Source organism: Mobula birostris, chromosome 22 (assembly GCF_030028105.1).
Source record: "Mobula birostris isolate sMobBir1 chromosome 22, sMobBir1.hap1, whole genome shotgun sequence".
NCBI lineage: Eukaryota > Metazoa > Chordata > Chondrichthyes > Myliobatiformes > Myliobatidae > Mobula > Mobula birostris.
Window position 1 is genome coordinate 19,547,245 of NC_092391.1, and position 25,820 is coordinate 19,573,064.

At 41.9% G+C, this 25,820-nt stretch overlaps 1 long non-coding RNA gene across 1 annotated transcript; it reads left to right on the forward strand.

Annotated features, from left to right (window-relative positions):
• The first annotated feature begins 1,805 nt into the window (after positions 1-1,805).
• Positions 1,806-25,820, forward strand: LOC140186301 (uncharacterized). Its single transcript, XR_011882835.1, has 4 exons — positions 1,806-1,863; positions 5,746-5,967; positions 7,973-8,097; positions 25,546-25,820. It is a non-coding gene; the product is annotated as an uncharacterized lncRNA (long non-coding RNA).

Below are 25,820 nucleotides of genomic sequence, written 5' to 3' on the forward strand. Positions count from 1 at the left end.
ACCACATACATTAAATTTAGAGGCCTAATAGTCCCCAGGTTTTCTTTGCCACCCTTCATTATTAAATGACACTTTTTTCACTACCCTCCATTCTACCATCATCTTATCAATGGATAATGATGTCTCAGCCAGGACCCTCATGATTTATTCTCCAGCCTCCTGCAGTGATGTTGGATAAACCTGACCAGACCTTGGAGATCTGTGTGATAGCACAGAATACTCTGCACAGTTTGATGCCCAAACCCAAGGAAAAGTGAGATTGCCAAGGTTAAATTAATTTCTGGTATAAGAGGGTTTGTTGTCTGAGATTAGGTTTAAATTCAATTGAATTGAGAAAAATATCTTTAACCTCTTGCTTTGACAGTCTAAGGAGGTACCCACCTGCTTCAAGTAGGCTTTAATTATACCACTCCCCAAGGAGATCGTGGTAACCTGTCTCAATGACTATTGTCCAGGAGCATTTACATTCACTGCGATGAAGTGCTTTGAGAGGTTGATGATGAAACCTATGAACTCCTGCTCGAGAAATGACTTGGATCCGCTCCAACCTGCATAATGGCACAACAGGTCCACAGCATATCATTGGCTATTCACTCAACCCTGCAGTATCTGGACAGCAAAGATGTATACCTCATTGACTGGAGCTCTGCAATCAATACTATCATCCCCTCAGAACTAACCATATTAGCTTCAAGTCTTTAACCTCAAAACTACCTGATCCAACTGGATCCTCTATTTCCTCACTTTCACACTGCAGTCAGTTCAGAGTGGTTGATTCATCCCCAATCTCCATCAGCATAGGTCACCACAAGGCTGTTTTAGTCCCCTGCTCAACTCACTTTATACTTGTGACTGTGAGGCTAAGCACACTTCCAGTGCTATATTTCACTTTGACAACAGCCCCACTGTTGTTGGCCGAATCAAAGGTGGTGACGATATTTTACTTTGACAACAGCCCCACTGTTGTTGGCCGAATCAAAGGTGGTGACGAGTCGGCATATAGGTGGATGATTGAAAATCTGGCTGAATGGTGCCATCTCACTCAGTGGCAGCAAGAAAAACAGCTGATTATTTATTTCAGGAGGATAAAACTAGAGGTCCATGAGCCAATCCTCATCAGGGGATCAGAGTTGGAAAGGGTCAGCAACTTTGAATTCCTCAGTTAGCATTTCAGAGGATCTGTACTGGCACCTAAGTGCAATTATGAAGAGAGGCAGTTCTCAATTTTTTGCTTATGTATTACTATTGTTTTGTTTTTGTATTTGCGATTTGTTGTTGTTTGCACTGTGGTTGTCTATCTGTCCGGTTGGGCGCGGTCTTTCATTCATTCTATTGTGTTTCTCGCGTTTACTGTTTATGCTTGCAAGAAATCAAATCGTAGGGTTGTGTATGGTGACATTTATGTACTCTGATAATAAATTTACTTTAAATGAAAGGTGATCTCACTGATGTTTTCAAAATAATGACAGGGACAGACAGAGCAGATGTGGAGACGAAGACGACAATAGCTCGAACAGGAGTCAAGTCACCGAGTCTGTGGTTTCAAGGCAGGACATTTCAGACTAATTAAAACATCCTCAGGCACGACTGAGGTGTGGAGGGCAGCAGATTTGTGTGGTTTTAGCCTTTTGAATTTTGAAGAGTGACACTGGAAATATTTGAGTCAGATGACGGGCCTCGCTCCCTCTTTTCGGGCGGCATGTGAGCGTCCGCGCCCGCTTCTAGAAGGATCGCTCCCGACACGCGCCGGGCGCTGGAGAGCGGGCTCTCTCTGACGCGTGCGCACTCCGTCTCCACATGAGGCGCAGCTCCGTGCGGTCGGGTGGCCGTTTCACCGTCCCTCCCTCGCCGTCGAGTGTCATTGTGAATAAAGGGTTTTATTTCTTCCATTTGCTGTTGGGGGGCTCGGGGGCGTTGGAAGGGTTTGTCTGGCAGTGGCGGTGAACGCTGTGGCGATGTTGGGAAATGGCGTCGGTTCAGGTAGCGGGGAAGGATCTGGAAAAGGAACCGCAAGTGGAGGGTTGGTGGGAGGAGGTTAGAATGAAGTTAAATTCAGATCTGGAAAACGGATTTCAAGTGATGGAGAGGAAGGGATGGATTTTTTTTAAAAAAAACGAAAGAAGACTTCAAGGTATTGTTTAAATTTGACCGAAACAGCCGCCCTCCATCAATCCAATTAAATTAACTGCCGAGCTAAAGGGGCCATCGGGAACATAAATATAAATTGTTGTACTTTAAGAGGAGTGAAAATGTTAATTGTGTGTAAGGATAAAAAAAGCAGTGTGAGAAGGCATTGCGATTGAAGACTTGGCAAAAAGATAGTACCTATTTTGTCTAATGAAAATAGAGATATTAGTGGTGTTATAACAGGTGTTTTGGTGGAGATTTCGATAGAAGAGGTGGAGTCATATATATACATACATACACACACACACACACACCCACCACTGGAGGTTAACCTTTAGGGTATCCTGCACAAGGACTCCCAAGTCCCTTTGCATCTCTGTGTTTTGAATTCTTTCTCCATCGAAATAATAGTCTGCCTGTTTATTTCTTCCACCAAAGAGCATGACTGTACACTTTCCAACATTGTATTTCATTTGCCACTTCTTTGCCCATTCCCCTAAACTGTCTAAGTCTCTCTGCAGGCTCTCTGTTTTGTCAACACCTGCTGCTCCACCTATCTCTTTATAATTGGCAAATTATTGGGAAAAGTTTAGCGGGGAACATTAGGGAGAACTTCTTCACTCAGAGAGTGGGGAGAGTGTGGAATGAGCTGCCATCTGATGTGGTAAATGCAGGCTCACTCTTAAGTTTGAAGAATAAATTGGATAAGTATATGGATGGGAGAGGTCTGGAGAGTTATGGACTGGGTGCAGGTCAATGGGACTAGAGGAATAAAGTTTAGGCACAGACTAGAAGGGCCAAATGGCCTGTTTTCTGTGCTGTAGTGTTCTATGGTTCTAGATATATTCGAACTTCTATGAGATAGAGAATGGGACTCCAGTAGGCAGTATTTTCAGCCCTTTATGGTTTAATATTATGATTAGTGATATTTTTTCTGTGATAGGTACTGGAGTGGGTAAATTACTTTTTGCAGATAATGGAGCTTTATAAATCGGAGGAAAAAAATTCAATTTAACTGAATGTAGGATGCAATTAATAAGGTTGAACAGTGGGCAAATAGATGGGGTTGAAGCTTTCAGTAGCTAAACCATAAGTTACATGTTCTACAAAGAGAATCAATAGACCTGCACTCTTGAAGAAGTTTCAGTGGTATGAATTCTTGGCATGTGGCTGGATAATAAGCTGATATGGAAGCACCATATCAATAAGATAATTGACAAATGTAAAAGGACATTAAATATCCTTGGGTATCTATGTGGGTATTCTTGGGGAGCTACATGAAAATCTGGCTTTATAGATCTGTTTAATTAGATCGGTACTTGATTATGACTGTGTTTCATGGATCAGCTTCATCTTCAAATTTAAAATGTTTGTATATGATGCAAACTCAGACTTTTTAAGACTGTGTTGTGGTGCAGTAAGGTCATCTGGTTCAGTTTTACTGGTTGAAATGGGACAATTACCCTTACAGTTGCAGAGGATGAAGTTGTTGTTAACATACTGGGTTAATTTGAGGGGGCAGAGCAATGATCACCCTGTTAAAAGTGTGTTGGAAGACTGTTGGGAACATCACAAGAAGGGTGTTTTTAGTTTTGGGTGGTTGGGTGCTCATCACGTTAGAGTTTGCTGGAATATGTAGTTTGTCCCACTATAGCTATTTTGGTAACCCCACCATAGTTTTTTTCCCAATGGCTTTAGTTGATTTTAGGTTCTATGATGAAATGAAATCCAAGGATCCTGATATGTCTGAGAGAATGTTGGTTCATCAGTATGTTGAGAATTATTGTAATATGTCAACCATTTAAAATGATGGATCAAAAGATAATTTAACTGGAAATGTCAGTGTTGCTGTTTTTGTGCCTGAATTACAGGTAACAATAAAGAAACATCTTACTAACTTTTTATGTGTGTACTGCAGAACTGGTTGCCATCACTTTAGGCTTACAGTGGGTGGAGGAAATCTGTCCTTCCAAAGTTACAATTTGTTCAGATTATTTTACGGTTTTGACTAGTCTTCAAACAGGTCGTTCTAATAGTAGGTTTGATTTACTGCTGGAAGCTGTCCAAATTTTATTTTAAATTCAAAGTATTGGTGTACATGTTCTCTTCCTATGGGTTCCTGCAAATAGAGGTGTTGAGGGAAATGAGCAGATTGATTGTTTGACCAGAAAAGCTGTTAAAAGTTCATCTGTGGATATAGACCTTCCACTTAGAAACTAAGGAGTTGATGGGGCTCAGAATTGGGGGATTATGGCAAGACCTGTGGGCATAAGGGGAGACCCCTTGACAGAATAAATAAAACTGTTGGGTTGATGGGAGAAAGGGACAGACTACTAGACAAGGAATTATATTGACTTGACTTAGAGTTGGGCACACTATACTTGATTATTTCTAATATTTTGTTTGAAAGCATCAGTCTGGGGTGAGTAGGTATTGCCATCATTATGATACAGTTGAGCATATTCTTTTACAATAGGAAGCATGCGAGGTTGAAAGGAAGCAAATGCAGGCTGCACTATTAGCTTTGGGGGTTGACAGTTTTCATTTTAAAACTTTACAAAGTTATGGAAGTGATTTTCATTCATAATATTGTCTTCCACTATTTAAAATATATCGGGCTTTTTGGGGTAATTTAGATTTCAGTTGATAAAGAACTAATTAGGGTTTTATTTCCCAATTCTCTGCACCATACTCCAGTGAAGTTGGACTGCCAACTGCCATTAAAAGTCAGAGAAAAAGATTTGCAGTTGGGTTTGAAATTTTGATGTGGCTTTCAGAATTGTCAATGTGGAGGAAATGTTATAATGCGGTTTGCATGCTTCACATGTCCTGAGCAGAGGACATTGAGCAATGTTTTATTCTCTGTTACGCACACTGTCAAAGAGAAAATAAAACATTGCTTGAAGGTGCTCGACAGCGCTGGAAGCCATCAGTTTCGATCCAGTAGCCGCATGGAAAGAAGACAAATCGGAGTGAGATTAAGAGCAAGTTAACATGCTGTGGTGTTTTAGGCTCCAGGTTAGGAACTGGCTGAGCTGAGTTCCTTCATGTGCATGTACAAACTTGCATTGTAAATTCCAGTTGATATCACAATGGTGCTAGAAGACAATACTTCACACAGCTCTTATCGTAACCCTTCGTTACACTTTTTGTAATGACTATCTCCTCTCTATCATTCAGTCCAGATGAAGGGTCTCACCCTCAACATGGAAATTAATGAAACAGGTGAACATGCTTTCCATCAAGGCAAGTGGCATTTATGGAGCGTTTAAAGAAAGTATTATAAGGAGGAAATGACACAGCTGCAGAGGATATGATGGGGGCATAGTTGGGCCATTCAGCCCATTAGTCCACTCTGCAATTCCATCATGGCTGATTTATTATCCTGTTCAATCTCATTCCCCAGCAATCTCCCCATAACTTTTGATACCATGACAAATCAAGAACCCATAAACCTCCAATTTAAATATACCCAATGACTTGGCTTTCACACCCATCTGCAGCAACAAATTCCAGATTTACAACTCTCTGAAAGCCACATCTCTGTTCAAAACTCTCTGTCCTAACTAATGCTGGGGTTCTGGTGATTAATAGATTCTTCTTGCATGCTGCTCATAGGTATTATGTCCTAGAGGGACACAGTGGAAGCAATGCTCCAGGTCCAGTCTGCTGTTGGGCAGCCTGCGATGCAGCTCATCCATCAAGTGCTCAGATGCGTCTTGCAAGAGCCTGTCTGAACATCTGCCTGTGCAGGAGGATTGGTGTTGTTATGGGGACCAGGAACGAAAGAAGCAGGAATTAATGTCAAAGCAATTTTATCTACAGAGATCCCTACGCACTGTACGTTATTACCTACTTTTTTTGTTTTAATATTAATTATCGGTACGACCTTGAACTTCCAGCTATTCAAAGAAAGACATGAGTATGCTGTGAATTAGATTTTAAGAAAGTTTGAAGTTATAAAATATGTCTAATCTTTTTATTAAGCTGGTGGATGGTTCATCAAATTTATTTTCAAAGAACATATATGTCACCATATACTATCCTGAGATATTTTTGCAGGCATTCATAATAAGTACAAAAAACAAAAAAGGACAAGTAGGATTATAATAATAAATTAATAAACAATAAATATTACCAGCATGAGAGAAAAAGTCCTTAAAGTGAGCCCGTAGGTTGTGGGAATAGTGCAGTGCTGGGGCAAGTGAAGTTGAGTTAAGTTATCCTCTCTGGTTCAGGAGCAGAATGGTTGAGGGGTAATAACTGTCCTTAACCAGGTGTTGTGGGTCCTGAGGCTCCTGTATCTTCCAGATTGTACTGCAGGAGAGGGTGTAACCGGTATCTAACCGCCTCATAATTAGTGGTCCCAGTTTTCCGCTACAGCTTATCTTTCAAATTCATGTACAGTAGTTACTACATGTACACTGAGACATGCAGTGAATTAAGGGTATTTCCCATTGAAACCTATCAAATATAGAAAGGCTTAGACAGAGTGGATATGGAGAGGATGTTTCCTACAATGCTGTAATCTAGGACCAGAGGGCACAGCCTCAGAATAGAAGGATGGCTTTTGAGAACAACAGCAACAAAATAACTACAGTAAACCACATGTACACACTGAGGTACAATTTGCAGTGAGAGTTGGTGTAGTGTTAGCAGCAGTGTGTTTGAGGAGGCACAGAGAGACTTCAAGAGATATAGACTGGCTAAGGGAAGGGGTAAGGACAGGCAGATAGAATATACTGTGAAAAGGTGCAGGGTTATTGACAGTGATAGAATAAAATAGGCAATATCATTTTGAAGTGGAGGCAGATTGAAAGGTGCTGATGTTCGGAGAGACCTGACAATGCTTGTATACGAATTATTAAAAGTAACAATACAGGGTGAGCATGCAGTTTGGAAAACAAAATGATACGTTGGCACATATTTCAGGAGGAGTTGAGTATAGAAGCTGAGAATTCTTCCTTGAATTAAAGAGTCTTGGTGTGACATCTTATCGACGTCCATAGATCCTTCAAAGTAGCCACACAAGTTGATAGGGTTGATCAGAAGGCGTATGGTGCATTGTTCTTCATTAGTGAGGGGATTGAATTCAGGAGTCATGATATAATGTTGCAGATCTATAAAGCCCTAAGTTAGACCACATTTGGAGTATTGTGTTCGGTTCTGGTCACCTAATTACAGGAAGGATGTGGAGGCTTAAGATTGGGTGCTGAGGAGATTTATCAATATGCTTCCTGAAGTAGAGGGCATGTCTTATAAGGAAAGGAAAAGTGATTGAGGGCTTTTATATTTTGCTTGGCATGAAGGGGGATGAGGGGTGACTTGATAAAGGTGGGCAAGATGATAAGATGCATAGATAGAATGGACAACGAGTGCCTTATTCCTCTGATGCAAGTGGCCAGTGTGAGGGAGCATAATTTAAATTGATTGGAGGAAGGTACAGAGGAGGTGTCACAGGTAGGCTTTTTTCACACAATGCGTGGTAAGTACATGATCGCACTGCCAGGTGTGGCGCAAGAGTCAGATATGTTAGGGATGTTTAAATATTTCTTAATTACACACATGGATGAAAGAAACATGGAGGGGTATATGAGAGGGAGTACTGAGATTGAACTTGCATGAGGTTAAAAGGTTTGTGACTGAAGGGCCCATACTGAGCTGTGCTGTCTGATATTCTATATTAGGGTGTCAGCTTGTGAGCAGTGGGAAAATTTGTGGAGATTCACTTTACTGGAGGTTCAGCCTCACTAGAACCTGTTACTTTAATATGGCACACGCCTTCAATTCCTGCTCCAGCCTTTACTGAGATTGATATATTACTGTTTATTCTATTTTTATTCAGGGCCAAGACAGTGGATGTGGAGAGAATGTTTCCTATTGCGGGAGAGTCGAGGACCAAAGGGCACAGCCTCAAAACAGAGATGAAAAATCTCTTTATCCAGGAAGATGTGAATATGGAATTCAGTGGTACTTGATTAATTAGGGCATCAAAGATTACAGGGAGAAGGCAGGTGAACGGGGTTGAGAGAGATAATAAATCTGACCTGATGAAATGGTAGACCGGACTCGATGGGCTTAATGGCTGAATCCTGCTTCTGTCTTGTTCCTTTGGTCTCTGATTGGGACCAGAGGGTGTGAGTGTGTTGATATCTTTGTGGTGATTGACTTATGGACACTTCGACACTTAAATGTGCAGGGAATGTAGGAATGTGAACATTATGAATGCAGAAGCAATTAGTTTCATTAGCATTTGATGACCAATTTAATTAGTTTATCAGTGAGACTATAGCTGTGCTGTACCTTGTATGTTCTCTCCTCCTCTCGCTTTCTGTCCTACAACTATCCCATTCCCTCTTCCCCCCCTCCCCCCTCCCCCCCATTCCACCCATAATTCCTTCTTGCTCTCCCATCTCTGGATATCCCATTTTGGGGCCTAGTTTCTGGATCTTCGTTATTTGTGCATTTCACCACTGTACCTTCTCCGTCCATCAGGAATACCATGCAGTGCTGTCACTTCTGTACACTGACAGCTCTCCCTCGTGGCATCAGTCGGGGATCGGATTTTTTGCAGATTGAGATTTTGTTTCAATGGTAATTTTGCTTATCATAGGTCATCCCCACCGCCTTGGTTTCAGCCCAACATGTTTTGGTCCCCTTGGGTGTGGGAAGGATTTGGGGGGTGGGGGAAGAGAAAGAATTGTCCACTTCCATCTCTCATCTCTCATTAATAATGGGGGCAGAGGGACAATCGCCCAAAGCTTGCTCCCGAGAGAGAGGCAGCCAAGATTGAGAGAGGTAGTTGGAAAGTTGGCAAGTGGGAGGTGGTGCCACAGGAGTGTCGGAGAGAATGCTGGGGGAGCAGTGGGAGTGTCTGGGAGGAGGGTAGCGGTGCTGTGGAAGGGACAGAATTATAAGCCCACTCAACCTTGAGACACAAGTCAAGGCCATTTCTTTTATTGTTCAGTACTCCCTCTCCAATTTCAATCCCACCTTCCCACTACCTCACCCCTTTCCTTCCCCCTTCTGCTTCCTGTCCTCTCTCTGCCTCCTCTCCTCTCCCTACCTTCTCACTCCCTCTCTGCTCTCCATCCCCACTACCACTCACTCTCTTCTCTCCTTCCCGCATCCTGTAATATCTCCCCTCCATCACCACGACCGCACTTGTTCCCCTGTCCATCCCCACTTCCATCTACCTACCTACCCCTGAAAACCCACCCTGCATCACCAAGAACTGAAAGGAGCCTTGCACTAGACTGTGCTCATGACTTAGCCGACTGTGGACTCGGCTGGGGCCTGATGCTGATGCTTCATTCCAGCGGAACTTTTTTTTTACAGCATGGTTGACCAACCATTGCTCAGAGCCTAAAAGCTGCGTGGCACTTCAAATGCTGTTTTTTAAAAGTTGCATAACATGGTCATTTAGAATTAAAATTGACAAGTCACATACTTCTGATTTTCTTTATTACTTGAATGGTATAATGAAATACAGTACAAGAAAAATCTTTCATATTGTCAGACAGTGTCAGCATTCAGCAGGCCAGTGGTTTATTATCAATGAGCTACTGACTTCATTTCTGCATTCATGATTACAGTTTGTAACTGTTTGTAACTTAAAACACAATGTAAATACGAAGCACTATTTCAAATTAAAAGTTATATGTTTATTATTTAGAATATTAACACAATTAATAGCAGGGTATTTCATAGTCATTAATGGATTTCATAATTTGATTAGAATAGAAAAAATTATGTTAATATTGTACAAAAGAAAATTCCAGCTGTGCAGAAACAAAGGCTACATGCGAATGAGCAGTTCTTTACACCCTGTTCCGCATTAACTCCCTACGCTGTCCTCTGATTCTTGAGGAACAGACCCCTGATGACCCAGCTCCATGGGGCCTGCTGTTCTTGACGGCCTGCCAGGATGCTGTGGCCTTCAGATGGTGCTGCTTCTGCAATGCCTCTTTTCCTTTTTTTTTTGTAATATAATTTTTATTGAGTTTTCAAAAAGAATACATGAAAGGATAAAATCTACCCTCCCCCCTCCCCTTGCCTCTTTTCTTACAGTGATGGCGGAGGTACTGCGGTGATCTGGACTGTTCCAGGGCACGCAGTCCAGTAGGCTGTCTGGGAGTGGGAAGGGAGGCAAATCCTGCCCTGTTTGCAGCCATCTGAGAGGCAGCCGCTGCAGCTGGAATCCTTGGTGCAGACCTGGCCCAGATTGCTCCTCCCATCCCATTACTGACTTGGGTCAGCTCTTCAAATGGGACTGTGTTTAGCCCCTCCCCTTGGCACCACAGTGGATCCACTTCCATCGGACAGGAGATGCTGATGGAGAGCGCCATCTTGGACTTAGCTGCCGAGGGGCCTGCCTCACTGTTAACCAGTGGCCTTGTCAAAGGTGGTCTATTGTAAGCCTGACAAGGCCTGAAGCACAGCTGAAGGACATGAGAGGCAGTGTGGAGAGCTATCCTCCTCACCAGCAGGTAATGGGACCCCAACAGCACCACAATCCTATCCAAAATCAGGACTTGAATGCGCTCTGAGATAAAATGGCCACCTGGCATTTGCCGAAATGGAACATCAGGCACACTTGGGGAAGAACCCATTGTCAGGTAGCATGTTGAGGACTGGCTAAGGTTGACAGCAACTGGTCGAGCATTGTTCACAGGTCCTGGGAGAGGAGAGAGAGGTTAGGAAGTCCAAACAAAAATAAATTATTCCAGAATTGCCATATATGAATGGAGCCTGGGTGCGGTTTTGACTCGGGATACGGAGACAGGATCTGTGCACTATGCTTCCAGTGTGGTTCTGATTTGGTGATACCAAGTTGGGAAGTATTGATGCTGCTCCCGTGGTGTGTCTAAACCAGATATAAAGAGGCTGCAACCCTGCACTCTCAGTGTTGGTGTGACCGAAGGTTTAGAGGTGGGAACTGTGTATGGCGCACCTGGTGTTAGTCTGATCCAGCTTTTTCCAGACTTAACCCACAATTCCACTGCCCCACCCTCAGTACCTGCAGCTGGTATTCCGTGGGCATTTGCATTGCTTCCATTATCCGTGCTGGGAGGTTTCAGGCATTGAATTAAGACAAATTTGAGCTCCCTGCTGCTCGTTCTCGGTAACTGGAGGTGTTCCACAACAGTATTGGGAAGCCTGTGGGAAGAGGTCACAGAGTTCTTGAATGATTATTCTGACTATGACTGTGCTCCTTGCAGTTTGACCCAGAGATATGGGAACTGAAACTGTGCATTTCCTTTTTAGAAGCAGAGGTTAAGCACTGGTAAGAGAGCTGCCATTATCTCATCTCACAAGGGAATATTATGGGAAAAAAAGTAACAAGTATATAAATGCAGAATGTGGCAACGGTGCAGCAAAGCAGGGTGAATTTTTTGAGTTACTTCCCACTGGTCATATGTGGGTGGGGCAGAATTTCCTACCTCGGGGTGTCTTAGATAATTCAATTAGTGTCTTCTTGAAGGATATTGAACAGGAATAAACCCTTCAGCTAATGATGATGTGCAGAACTAATTAGACTTGTAGCTATATGGCAAACTAAACTAATCCCTTGTTGCATAAACCAGTGTCCATATCACTCCATATTCTGCACATTCATGTGCATATCTAGGTGCCTCTTAACCACTTCTATCGCATCTGCCTCCATCTCCATCCCTGGCTGTGCATTCCAGACACACACTTTTCTACGTGTAGGAAACATGCTTTGCACATCTCCTGCAAACTTGCCCCTCTCACTTGAAATGCAGAAATACCTTCTATTAACACTTCCAGCTAATAGGTTACAGCTGCCTACTCTCTGCCTCTCATAATCTTATAAATTTCTATGAGGTCTGCCCTCAGCCTTTATCACTCCAGAGAAAACAACTCAAGTTATTGAACTTCTCTTTGTGACTAGTATCCTCTTGTGCAGACAGCACCTTGCTGAACCTCTTCTGTATTCTCTCCAAAGCCTCCACATTCTTCCTATAATGGGGCGACTGTGACTGCTCCAGATGTATCCCAAAGAGAACTTTATACAGCTGCCCTGTAACGTCTTGACTCGTGAACTCAAAGATACAGCTAATAAAGGCAAGCATATTGTTTGTCGACAGCCCACAATCTGTGTACCCATCTTCATGGTGAAATGCACTTGGTCCTCAAGATACTTTTTGCCCCTTTATGAGAGCAAAAGTCGGGTAAGCCTGTAGTAAATGTAGTGAGCCTGTACTAAGCCTTGCTTATCGTGGGTGCCAATCAGTCAAGATGTGTTGATGGTTCCTGTGCGGGGTATAGTTCATTTTTTGGACATGTGGTTACAGCCAGTGGTGGGTGTGGTGGATGATCAAAATCGCAGAGAGTGCATGAGAGGGAATGTGCATGGTCAGGGGGATGATGTACTTTTTCCCACTCTTCTTTCCCACAGTGTTTAGGCTTGGTGAAGAACTCACCGACAAACATGAACAGCAACAAAGAAGATTTTTCAGTGCGTCAAACACTGAAGCGATAGCAGAAGAGATCCGTCGTCGTCTTGATTGTTGAGACCGACGCGGTGTCATGTTTTCTACAGTGGGAAAGGAATAGAAAGAGCTCCACTCTGTGTTTGATCCTGGTAGGGTGTGATAGGATGGAAGGGGCTACAATCTGTATCTGACACCAAAAGGACGTGATAAGATGATGTAGAACACAGGGCTTCCCTGTCTGGGATCCATGAACCTCTTGGTGGTTCATCATTTCACAACTGCTCGGAACTTGCGGACTATTGTAGTGATCTTTATTATTATGGCTTTTTGAAGAATTACATAAATATTTCTGTGTAGGACTAGTTGCTTAACAGTACTGTGTAGTGATTTTGGGATGATACCAGTTTTAGATATTACTATTGGGACAATGAATACCCTGTTCATGTTCCATGGTTTTTCAATTTCCTCTCTTAGTCAACATGTTTTTCACTACTGATATTTGTACATTATGTGTGTTTGGAATAGCTCTATCTGTGAATTAAGTTGTTCTTGTGAGTTTATCCTGTAATATTATATCCAGGCAGTTATTTTGGATTGTCCTATCTGTGTTAATGATTGCTCGTGGTATAATTTGTGGTACCTTGACTCTAAAGCTAGATCAGACTTGTACTTATAGTAAGCTATGGTATCTTTATTGAGTTTATATTTTAAAGCAAGATCTTGGTGAATGAGGCCTGCTAGTTAATTGTGCCTGTGTATGTAATCAGATTGAGTTAAACTGCTGCAGAATCTTATAATGTGAATTGTTTCTGGTTTTTCTTGGCACTTTCTGTATTTATCATCTTAAATTTGTCTTTTATGGTGTATTTTTGATCATTTTTGTGTTGTCCACCTGGTCCTGTATTGCCACAGAAACCCCTCTGTTTCAGTTATCTCTGAGTCAAGCATTCAACTCTTCTTTGTCATCTTCTTCTCTGGTGATAATTTCTTCATTTTTCTGGGTTGTGCTTTCATTTAAGTTTAGTGATGTGTACCTATCAGAATTGCATCTGCTCATGTGGAGTGCTGCATTCTGTTTTCACTGATGAAAATATATCCTTAGAAGTTTTATCTGACTTGTGTAAATTTTTATGTCTCTTACTCTTCTTCCTTCTTCTGTCCCAGGTAGTGTTAATCTACATTTGAGTGTACGTAGTGTTTTCTAAAATTTGTTATTTCTGTTCTTACTTTTCTTTGTAGGTTTTCCAAATCATTTTTGGACCCAGATGTTAAGCCAAAAGAATACGTGAATAAGGGTATAGTGTAATAATCTATTATTTTTGTCATACTTTTTCAATTGTTTTGTTTGGCAGATTTTCAGAAGTCACAAAGTAAATTCTGCCAAAGGTTTTCCCTTTATCGCACTATGATCTATTTTCTTTGCTGGTTCATATCCCAGATGCTTATATGTTTAATATGCCTCCCTCAGTTATATTGTATCCGGCTGCTCTGTTTTATATTCCCCTTGTTCCACTGCACTTTTCCTTATGTTTAATGTTCTGCACTTATCTAGTCCAAGATTCATGTTTATGTCTTTAGAAGATAGTGCTGCTATTTAAATGAATTGCTTTAGCTTTACTGATGAAGGAGCATATAATTTCAAATCATCCATGGATAGAATGTATGTCAGTTTGCAATTTCTCTGGTTGTTTCTGATCTGATGTCCTACTTCCATCTGAATCAGTAGATTAGAGAGCAGGTTTTAAGCTGGACAAATTGAAAGTGGGCTTGGAGAGTTGCCCAGAAAAATGCCTCCATTTATTTTGATAACAGTGATTGTTCTTTCTTGGTCTTAATAGATGGGGTGATTATAATGGCTAATTCTCTATCAGATGTTGTAGGAACTTGACAAGTATTGGGTGTAGTTCATATATTCAGAACTTCAATTAACTGCATATCCTTTCCCAGTTTTCGTTATTATTATTATTTATTTTTCTTTCATTCTGAATTTGCAGTTTGTTTTCTTTTACATATTGGTTGTTTGTCCGCCCTGTTGGATGTGAGCTTTCATTGATTCTATTGTGTTTCTTGGATTTACTGTGAATGCCCTCAAATGAATTTGTGTCGTATATGGTGACGTATATGTACTTTAATAATAAAAATACTTTGAACTTTGAATTCCGCCCAACCTTTTGCCCCTCACTGCTGGCCTAACGGAAGAGTTACACTGCGACTCCCCATTCGCATTTGTCTACAACAGCACTTGCTCCGCCTCCAGGGGGAAATTACTCTGAATTCCCTCTCCCCATCACTGAGAACGATACTCCTCTCCCCCTGTCACCACAGTAGTCCCCCACCCTGTCCTCTCTCCAGCTCCCGCACCTTACCTGTATGGCCTGGAATGCAAGTTTGTCTAAACTGAGGCGTTTGCCATTGAATGTGGCAAGTTCTAACCCGAATAGTCTGTGTGCTGGACAGAGAGAGGCTCTGAGATGCTCCTCACTCTGTGGGGTCACCTGGGAAGAGAGAAGGGGGCGACGATGAGGAAGGAATGGATGCTTGGAGTACAGAGACCCTGGGGGATATACCTCTTGAAAACAGGTTCACCCTCTTGGAAGCTGTTGGGACAGAAGACTGTGCCAGTCTGAGAGGCGGACGGGTCTGCGAGTCAAAAATTGGCGCTGAAATAAAGCCGAGGAGACAGACGTCAGGCAGAGCCGTGGTAGTAGGGGACTCCAGAGTGAGAGGTACAGACAAGGGTTTCTGCGGCAACTGGTGAGATTTAAAGATGGTGTGTTGCCTCCCTGGTGCCAGGATCCAGGACATCACGGACCAATTGCAGGGCATCCTCAAGGGAGAAGGTGATCAGCTGGAGTTGGTGGTGCATGTTGGCACAAATGTCATCAGGAAGAAGATGAGAGACATTTTGCAGCGTGACTTCAGAGAACTCGGAAGAAGGCTGAAAAGCAGGACCTCCAGGATGGTTATCTTGGGTTTGCTTCCAGTTCCTTGTGCTGGAGAGGACATGAACAGGGAGATAGGGGATCTGAATGCGTGGCTGAGGAGCTGGTGCAGGGAACAGGGATTTAGATTCTTGGACCACTGGGATCTGTTTTGGGGTAAGGATGAATTGTACAGAAGGGACGGGTTGCATCTTAACAGACGGGACCAGCGTTCTGACAGGCAGTTTGCCACTGCTACACGGGTGTGTTTAAACTAAGTAGTGGGGGGGAGGGGATGAACTGGAAATATAAGAATGGAGTTAAAGGGAATGAGAGAATAAGAAAAGTTAAGAAAGACAACAGAATTAAAGGGGCAGAAAGATCAGGAAGGGATCGGAGAGTATGGGCAAGTGCAATAGGAATCGATGTGAAAGGTGAGGGGAGTTAAAGTATTATATATGAATGCACAGAGTATAAGAAATAAAGTGGATGAGCTTGCGACTCAGTTGGAAATTGGCAAGTATGATGTTGTGGGAATAACAGAGACATGGCTGCAAGAGGACCAGGGCTGGGAAATGAATATTCAGGGATATACATCTTACCGAAAGGACAGACAGGTTGGCAGAGGGTGTGGGTGGCTCTGTTGGTGAGGAATGAAACTCAGTCACTTGCGAGGGGGGACATAAAATCAGGAGATGTAGAGTCAGTATGGATAGAACTGAGAAACTGTAAGGGCAAAAAGACCCTGATGGGAGTTATCTACAGGCCCCCAAACAGTAGCCTGGATATAGGGTGCAAATTAAATCAAGAGTTAAAATTGGCATGCTGCAAAGGTAATTCTATGGTTGTTATGGGGGATTTTAACATGCAGGTAGACTGGGAAAAACAGGTTGGTACTGGACCCCAAGAAAGGGAGTTTGTGGAATGCCTCAGAGATGGATTCTTAGAGCAGCTTGTATTAGAGCCTACCAAGGAGAAGACAATTCTGGATTTAGTGTTGTGTAGTGAGCCAGATTTGATAAGGGAACTCGAGGTAAAGGAGCCATTAGGAGGTAGTGACCATAATATGATCAGTTTTAATCTACAATTTGAGAGGGAGAAGGGGAGATCGGAAGTGTCAGTATTACAGTTGAACAAAGGGGACTCTGGACACATGAGGAAGGAGCTGGCAAAAGTTGACTGGAAAGATACCCTGGCAGGGATGATAGTGGAGCAACAATGGCAGGTATTTCTGGGAATAATACAGAAGGTGCAGGATCAGTTCATTCCAAAGAGGAAGAAAGGTTCTAAGGGGAGTAAGGGGCGACCGTGGATGACAAGGGAAGTCAAGGACAGTATAAAAATAAAAGAGAGGAAGTATAACATAACAAGGATGAGTGGGAAGCCAGAGAATTGGGAGACTTTTAAGGAGCAACAGAAGATAACTAAAAAGGCAATACGAGGGGGAAAGATGAGGTACGAAGGTAAGCTAGCCAAAAATATAAAGGAGGATAGTAAAAGCTTCTTTAGGTATGTGAAGAGGAAAAAATTAGTTAAGACCAAAGTTGGGCCCTTGAAGACAGAAATGGGTGAAATTATTATGGGGAACAAGGCAGACAAGCTGAACAGGTACTTTGGATCTGTCTTCAATAAGGAAGACACAAACAATTTCCCAGATGTAATAGTGGCCAGAGAACCTAGAGTAACAGAGGAACTGAAGGAAATTCGCATCAAGCACAAAATGGTGTTGGGTAAACTGATGGGACTAAAGGTTGATAAATCCTCAGGGCCTGATAGTCTGCATCCCAGGGTACTTAAGGAGGTGGCTCTAGAAATCATGGACGCATTGGTAATCATTTTCCAATATTCTATAGATTCAGGATCAGTTCCTGCGGATTGGAGGGTAGCTAATGTTATCCCACTTTTTAAGAAAGGAGGGGGAGAGAAAACAGGCAATTATAGACCAGTTAGTCTGATATCAGTGGTGGGAAAGGTGCTGGAATCAATTATAAAAGATGTAATAGCGGCATATTTGGATAGCAGTGGCAGGATAGGTCCGAGTCAGCATGGATTTACGAAGGGGAAATCGTGCTTGACTAATCTTCTGGAATTTTTTGAGAACGTGACTATGAAAATGGACAAGGGAGAGCCAGTGGATGTAGTGTACCTGGACTTTCAGAAAGCCTTTGATAAGGTCCCACATAGGAGGTTAGTGTGCAAAAGTTAGAGCAAATGGTATTGGAGGTAGGGTACTGATATCGGTAGAAAATTGGTTGGCAGACAGGAAACAGAGTGGGGATTAATGAATCCTTTTCAGAATGGCAGGCAGTGTGGGGTACCACAAGACTCCGTGCTGGGACCAGCTGTTTACAATATACATTAATGATTTGGATGAAGGGATTAAAAGTAACATTAGCAAGTTTGCAGATGACACAAAGCTGGGTGGCAGTGTGAAATGTGAGGAGGATATTATGAGAATGCAGGGTGACTTGGACAGGTTGGGTGAGTGGGCAGATGCAAGGCAGATGCAGTTTAATGTGGATAAATGTGAGGTTATCCACTTTGGTGGCAAGAACGGGAAGGCAGATTACTACCTGAATGGTGTCAAGTTAGGAAAAGGGGAAGTACAACGAGATCTAGGTGTCCTTGTTCATCTGTCACTGAAAGTAAGCATGCAGTTACAGCAGGCAGTGAAGAAGGCTAATGGCATGCTGGCCTTCATAACAAGGGGAATTGAGTATAGGAGCAAACGAAGGGGCTGTTGTAGAGGGCCCTGGTGAGACCACACCTGGAACATCGTGGGGTGGTAGGTGTCCCTTTGTGAGCTCATCAGAGTGGGGCTGGCTTGTGTGGGGGAAGGAAGGTATTGAGTGGTTGTCCCAACACCCCTCCCCATCCTTAAAACATAGTCTTGAACTGCCCTTTGCTCCCTTACAGCATCTCCCAGCCCCTCTTAATTTTGTCTACCCCATTCAGTTCTGGAAAAGGCATGCAGTTGTAGAGGGCCCTGGTGAGACCACACCTGGAATATTGTGTACAGTTTTGGTCTCCAAATTTGAGGAAGGACATTCTAGCTATTGAGGGAGTGCAGCGTAGGTTCACGAGGTTAATTCCTGAGATAGCGGGACTGTCATATGTTGAAACGTTGGAGCGACTGGAGTCATATGCACTGGAATTTAGAAGGATGAGAGGGGATCTGATTGAAATATATAAGATTATTAAGGGATGCTAGAGGCAGGAAACATGTTCCCGATGTTGGGTGAGTCCAGAACCAGAGGTCACAGTTTAAGAATAAGGGGTAAGCTATTTAGAATGGAGTTGAGGAAAAACTTCTTCACACAAAGGGTTGTGTTTCTGTGGAATGCTCTGCCTCAGAAGGCAGTGGAGGTCAATTCTCTGGATTCTTTTGAAAAAGAGTTAGAGCTCTTAAAGATAGCGGAGTGAAGGAATATGGGGAGAAGGCAGGAAAAGGGTACTGGTTGTGGATGATCAGCCATGATCACAGTGAATGGTGGTGCTGGCTCAAAGGGCTGAATGACCCACTCCTGCACCTATTGTCTATTGAAATACCTGTCCCAATCAACACCTCACTGACTGCTGCCAGCATGTGGCTGCTGTTTGACATCGTGGGGTGGTAGGTGTCCCTTTGTGAGCTCATCAGAGTGGGGCTGGCTTGTGTGGGGGAAGGAAGGTATTGAGTGGTTGTCCCAACACCCCTCCCCATCCTTAAAACATAGTCTTGAACTGCCCTTTGCTCCCCTACAGCATCTCCCAGCCCCTCTTAATTTTGTCTACCCCATTCAGTTCTGGAAAAGGCATGTTATTCTCTTCGCTCTCCACTCATCAGACAAAATCCTGAAAAAACACATACTATCGGAATCAAGGACAGCTGTTACCCTGCTGTTATAAGATTATTGAACGGTGTTCTGTATGATAAGATGGACATGACCTTCAAAATCTATCTCATGATGAACCTTCCACCTCACAGTGCAGTGCAGGGAGACAATTTCTGTTGCTGGAACACTTTATTCTGCATTCTTAGTAACTTTTTCCCTTGTACTACTTCAATTCACTGTTGTAACAAAATGATCAAGCTCTTCATAGAATTTATCTATATCCTCATTTGTTCCATCTGTTGGAACAAATGAGGATATAGATAAATTCTATGAAGAGCTTGAACGAGCAAAGAATGGATGCAAATCTCAAGATATTGTTATTGTCATGGGAGATCTAAACGCTAAAGTAGGACAAGGTGCTGATGGAAATACCAAAGGAAAATTTGGACTAGGGGAAAGAAAGAAAAGAGGTGAGAAATGGGTAGAATGGTGCAAAATCAGGTAATTATGAATACCTGCTTTAAGAACCATCCAAGACGCTTGTGGACCTGGAAAAGTCCAGGTGATAACTCTAGAAATCAAATTGACTTTATTACTATAAACCAAAGATTTAGAAACTCAGTGACTCAATGCAAACATATCTAGTTACAGACTGTAATAGTGACCATAACCCAGTAGGATGTCATGTAAAAGTAAAGCTTAAAAAACTAAAGAAGCAAAAACCTGAACAATCCCTTGACTACTTGCAATTAATTAAAGAAGAAAACCTAAGACAAAAATTTACAATTGAAGTAAAGAATAAAATTCAAAGTCTAGAAATAGAATCTGTTGAAGATGATAGCAATCACGTAGAAATTAAATTTTAATTTAAAGGATGCCTTGGTAGAATCAGCAAAGTCAATGATTCCTAAAAAAGAAAAAAAGCACAAAGAATAAATGGATGACAGATGAAATCAAGAATCTAATGGAAGAAAGGAGACGGAAGAAACAAATCCTATAGAATATAAGTCCTTAGATAAAAAAGTTAACAGCTTATGTCAAAAAGCCAAAGAAGAATCGTTAAACCAGGAATGTGAGCAAATAGAAAGAATCCCTATTTCTGATCCAAAAAGGTTACATCAACAAATCAAGAATATCAGTGGTAAAAAGCTCCTCTGTTGTTCAGGTGGATGTTTGAAAGCAAAGGACCGGTACCATTATCATGGAAAAAGATGAGATTATGAACAGATGGACTGAGTATATTCAGGAATTGTTTGAAGGCGATTGAGGTGAAAAACCAGAAATTAAGAAAAACATTGAAGGTCCAAGTATTTTAAAATCTGAAGTTCGTAATGCAGTAAATAAGATGAAGAAAGGAAAGGCAGCAGGTCCTGATGAATTAGTAATAGAACAAATTATCACCCTTGAAGATTATGGAATTGAAAAACTTACTGATTTAATCAATGACATTTATGAGACTGGAATAATACCAGAAGAGGTGAAAAAATACGTATTTATCACTCTTCTGAAGACACCTGGAGCAATAGAATGTGAATTACATAGGAACATAAGTTTAATGAGTCATATCACCAAGATACTTCTAAGAAGTTTGATGACAAAAGCTAAAAGTAAGATACAAGCTGAAATAGGTAAAGAACAATGTGGTTTTGTGAAAGGCAAAGGTACAAGAAACGCAATATTGATGTTAAGGATACTATCAGAACAAGTGCAAAAAGGTTTGTTTGTTTTATTGACACACAAAAGAATTTGATAAAGTGAAGCACAATAATTTATTTGAAATATTACAGGAGTCTCTAGATCTAGATTCGAAAGACCTCTGCCTAATCAGAAATCTACTGGAAACAAACTGCTGCTGTAAGAATCGATGGAGAAGTGAGTCAGTTTATAAAAATCGAGAGGCATTAGACAAGGGTGTGTTTTCTCCCCTGATTTATTTAATGTGTACAGTGAAATAATATTACAAAAAATAAGAGACATCTTGGGAATCAAAGTTGGCGGTGAAAACATCAATAATTTCATATATGCAGATGACACTGTTAATTACAAGTATGAAGGAAGAACTACAAAACTTAATTGATATAGTTGTTGAAGAAAGTGTAAAAATGGGACTAACTATCAATTGCAAAAAGACAATGTATGGTGATATCCAAAAAGAAGGAGAATCCTATATGCAGGCTGAGAATAAACGGGGAAGACATAAAACAAGTACCGAACTTTTGCTACTTAGGAAGCTGGGTGAGATCAGATGGCAGGTGTGACATGGACATCAAAAGAAGGGATGGCAAAAGACACCTTTACGAGAATGAAGAGTATACTGACCAATACTAAACTAGGCATGACAACCCACCTCAGAGTACTGAAATGTTACGTTTATCCAGTTACGTTATATGGCTCAGAATGTTGGACAATATCTAGTAACATGAAACAAATTGAAGCAGCAGAGATGTGGGTTTTGAGGAGGATGCAAAGAATATCATGGATGAAATGAATATCTAATGAGGATGTCATGAACAGAGCAAACACAAAAAGAGAAATAATGTATGAGATCATGAAAAGGCAAGTAACTTCATTGGACATGTGATTAGAAAAGAGGAGTTAGAATGCATGGTAATTATGGTAAAGATTGAAGGGAAGAAAGCAAGAGGAAGACTAAAGACAAATGATGATGGAGACAGCAACCAGAGAACTGGAAATGAATACCAATGAATTGATCCACTTGACCCAAAACAGAAGTGTGTGGGCCATGGCAGTCAAAGATCAAACTGGGCACGGCATCTGATGATGATGATGGAGATCATCTCCGGTTTCAGCTTTACTGGTTGAAAATGGGCAATTACCCTTAAAGTTGTGGAGGATGAAGTTGTTGTTAACATACTGGGTTAACTTGAGGGGGAAGAGAAATGATCACCCCAAAAGTGTGTTGGAAGACTGTTGGGAATATCACAAGAAGAGTTTTTAGTTTTGGGCGGCTGGGTTCCCATCATGCTAAGAATATGGGTTTGCAGGAATATGCAGTTTGTCCCACTGTAGCTTTTTTGGTAACCCCATGGTTTTTTTTCCAATGGCTTGAATTGAATTCAAGTTCCATGATTTAATGAAATCTAAGGATCCTGATATGCCTTAAGTCTGTTGCTGCAGAAGTGATTATCACCATTTTGGGCTTACAGTGGGTGGAGGAAATCTGTCCTTCCAAAGTTATTTGTTCAGATTCTTTTTCAGTTTTGACTAGTCTTATAACAGGTCGTTCTAGTAGTAGGTCTGATTTACTGCTGGAAGTTCTTCAAATTTTACTTTAAATTCAAAGTATTGGTCCACATGTCCTCTTCCTATGGGTTCTTGCACGTAAGAGGCGTTGAAGGGAATGAGCAGATGGATTAAAAGTTGTTAAAAGTTCATCTGTGGATATAGTCCTTACACTTAGCAAATCAGAAACTAAGGAGTTGATGGGGCTCAGAATTAGGGGATTATGGCAAGACCTGTGGGGTAATGGGCATAAAGGGAGACCCCTTGACAGAATAAATAAAACTGTTAGATTGATGGGAGCAGGGAGTAAGGTAAGAATGGAAAGTATTCATATTGATTCGACTTAGAATTGGACACACTGTGCTTAATTATTCTTTATATGTTGGAAAACATCAATCTGGGGTGTGTAGGTGTTGCCATCATTATGAAACAGTTGAACACATTCTTTTACAATTGGAACCATGCAAGGTTGAAAGAAAGCAAATGCGGGCTGCACTACTAGCTTTGGGGGTTGACAGATTTCATTTAAAAACTTTACAAAGTTATGGAAGTGATTTTAATTCACAATGTTGTCTTTCATTATTTAAAATCTAGGGCTTTTTGGGCTAATTTAGTTTTCAGTTGATAAAGAACTAATTAGGGTTTTATTTCCCAATTCTAACTCTCTACACCAGTGGTCCCCAACCACCGGGCCGCAGACCGATCAGGCCGCAGAGCATGCGCTACCGGGCTGCGAGGAAGCGATATGATTTGGCGGTATGAGTCAGCTGCACCTTTCCTCATTCCCTGTCACGGCCACTGATCAGCCATCACGCACGTGAGGTCATGACCCGTGCGTCATCCATGTCAGCGTAGCAAGGAGATCAACTCCTCGAGCTTGCAAATGAAGACGGGCTGAAAAGTATGTTTGACATAACATCTCTGTCGGCATTTTGGATCAAAGTGAAGGCTAACTATCCTGAGATAGCCACGAAAGCACTGAAAACGTTGCTTTCATTTCCAACATTTTTCTGCGAAGCGGAGTTTTCTGCAATGAATGCAACGAAAACTAAACTGCAGAATAGACTGGACATAAGGAACTCCCTTCGAGTATCGATGTCTCCCATCACCCCTCAATAGGACCGTGTTGTTTCAGGAAAACAAGCCCAGGGCTCCCACTGATTCAGCAATATTGGTGTGTTGCAATGATCTTATATATTCATACGGGGGAAATATGTGCTGTGTGTTTAATATCCAAATGTTACTTAAAATGTTATGATGCTATTGACTTTTAAGTGACCCTATAACAATTACAACACAGAAACAGGCTATCTTGGCCCTTCTAGTCCGTGCCGAACGCTACTCTCACCTAGTCCTGCCGACCTGCACACAGCCCATAACCCTCCATTCCTTTCCTGTCCATATACCTATCCAATTTTTCTTTAAATAATAATATCGAACCTGCCTCTACCACTTCTACTGGAAGGTCGTTCAACACTTCAAGCTCCCCTGTCCTCCCCGATAATTGACTGATCACTGTATTCATGCGAGGAAAATATGCGCTGTGCGTTTAATATTAAATTCGTTAGATAAACCCTTTTAGAAACAAAATTGAGTGTATTACCCACTTATCGTCTATATTCCAGTAGTGATTAACACCCACCTCCATGAACAGAATCACCAAAAAGGATTTGCTTGGGGTGGGTGGTTGGGGGGGGAATCGGTAGGTCATGACATGCATGTGCACTGGTGCCCACGCAAGGCTTCATGGCCATTGTAGTCTTTCTGGGTAAATGACGCATTTGACTGCTACTCTTGTCCGTTGGCAACCCTACCCCCACCCCCCTGGTTGGCCGGTCCGCAATGCAAAAAAGGTTGGGGACCCCTGCTCTACACAATACTCTAGTCCAGTTAGTAGCAGTAATGCACTTTAAGTTGGACGGCCAACTGCCATTAAAAGTCAGAGAAGAAAAAGAAGATGATTCGCAGTTGGGGTGAAGTTTTGATATGTCTTTCAGAACTGTCAATGTGGAGGAAATGTTATAATGTGGTTTGCATGCTTCACATGTCCTCGGCAAAAGGACATCGAGCTGTTTTATTCTCCGTTATGCACACTGTGAAAGAGAAAGTATAATGTTGCTTGAAAGTGCCCTACAGTGCTTCAAGCCATCAGTTTTAATCCTGTAGCTCATGGAAAGAACACAAATTGGAGTGAGATTAAGGGCAAGTTAACATGCTGTGGTGTTCTTGATTCCAGGATAGGAACTGGCTGAGCTGTGTTCCTTCATGTGCATGTACAAACTTGCATTGTAAATCCTGGTTGACATCACAAGGGTGCTAGTAGACAACACTTCACACAGCTCTTGACATAACCCTTTGTTTCACTTTACGTAATGGCTATCTTCTCTCTATCATTCAGTCCAGATCAAGGGTACATGGAGCTTAGAAAAATAGAGGGCTATGGGTAACCCTAGGTAATTTCTAAAGTAAGTACATGTTTGGCACAGTATGGTAGGCTGAAGGGCTTGTATTGTGCTGTAGGTTTTCTATGTTTCTGTGTTTCAAAGGATCTCAGCCTGAACATGGAAATTTATGAAACCGGTGACCATGTTTTCCATCAAGACAAGTGACAGAGCCTTACAGAGCCTCTTAAAGGAAACATTATAGGGAGAAAATGACACAGCTGCAGAGGATAGGATGGGGGCATAGTTGGGCCATTCAGCCCATTGAGTTCGCTGTACCATTCCATCATGGCTGATTTATCCCATTTAATCTCATTCCATAACTTTTGACACCGTGACTAATCAATAACCCATTAACTTCCAATTTAATTATCCCCAAATGACTTGGCCTTCACAGCCGTCTGTGTCAACAAATTCCACAGATTCATCACTCTCTGGCTTAAAAAAAAATTCTGCCTTGGCTCTGTTCAATGCTTTATGTTCTAAATCATGATGGGTTTCTGGTGATTAACAGATTCTTCTTGCATGCTGCTCACAGGTATTATGTCCCAGAGGGACTCAGTGGAAGCAATGCTCCAGGTCCAGTCTGCTGTTGGGCAGCCTGCGATGCAACTCCTCCATCAAGTACTCAGATGCATCTTGCAAGAGCCTGTCTGAACATCTGCCTGTCCAGGAGGATTGGTGCTTGTTATGGGGACCAGGAATTAGTGTCAGAATAGCTTTATCTACAAAGATATGTATGTTGTTACTTTATTTTTGGTTTTAATATGAAACATTGGTATGACTTTGAACTTCCATCTATTCACAGAATGA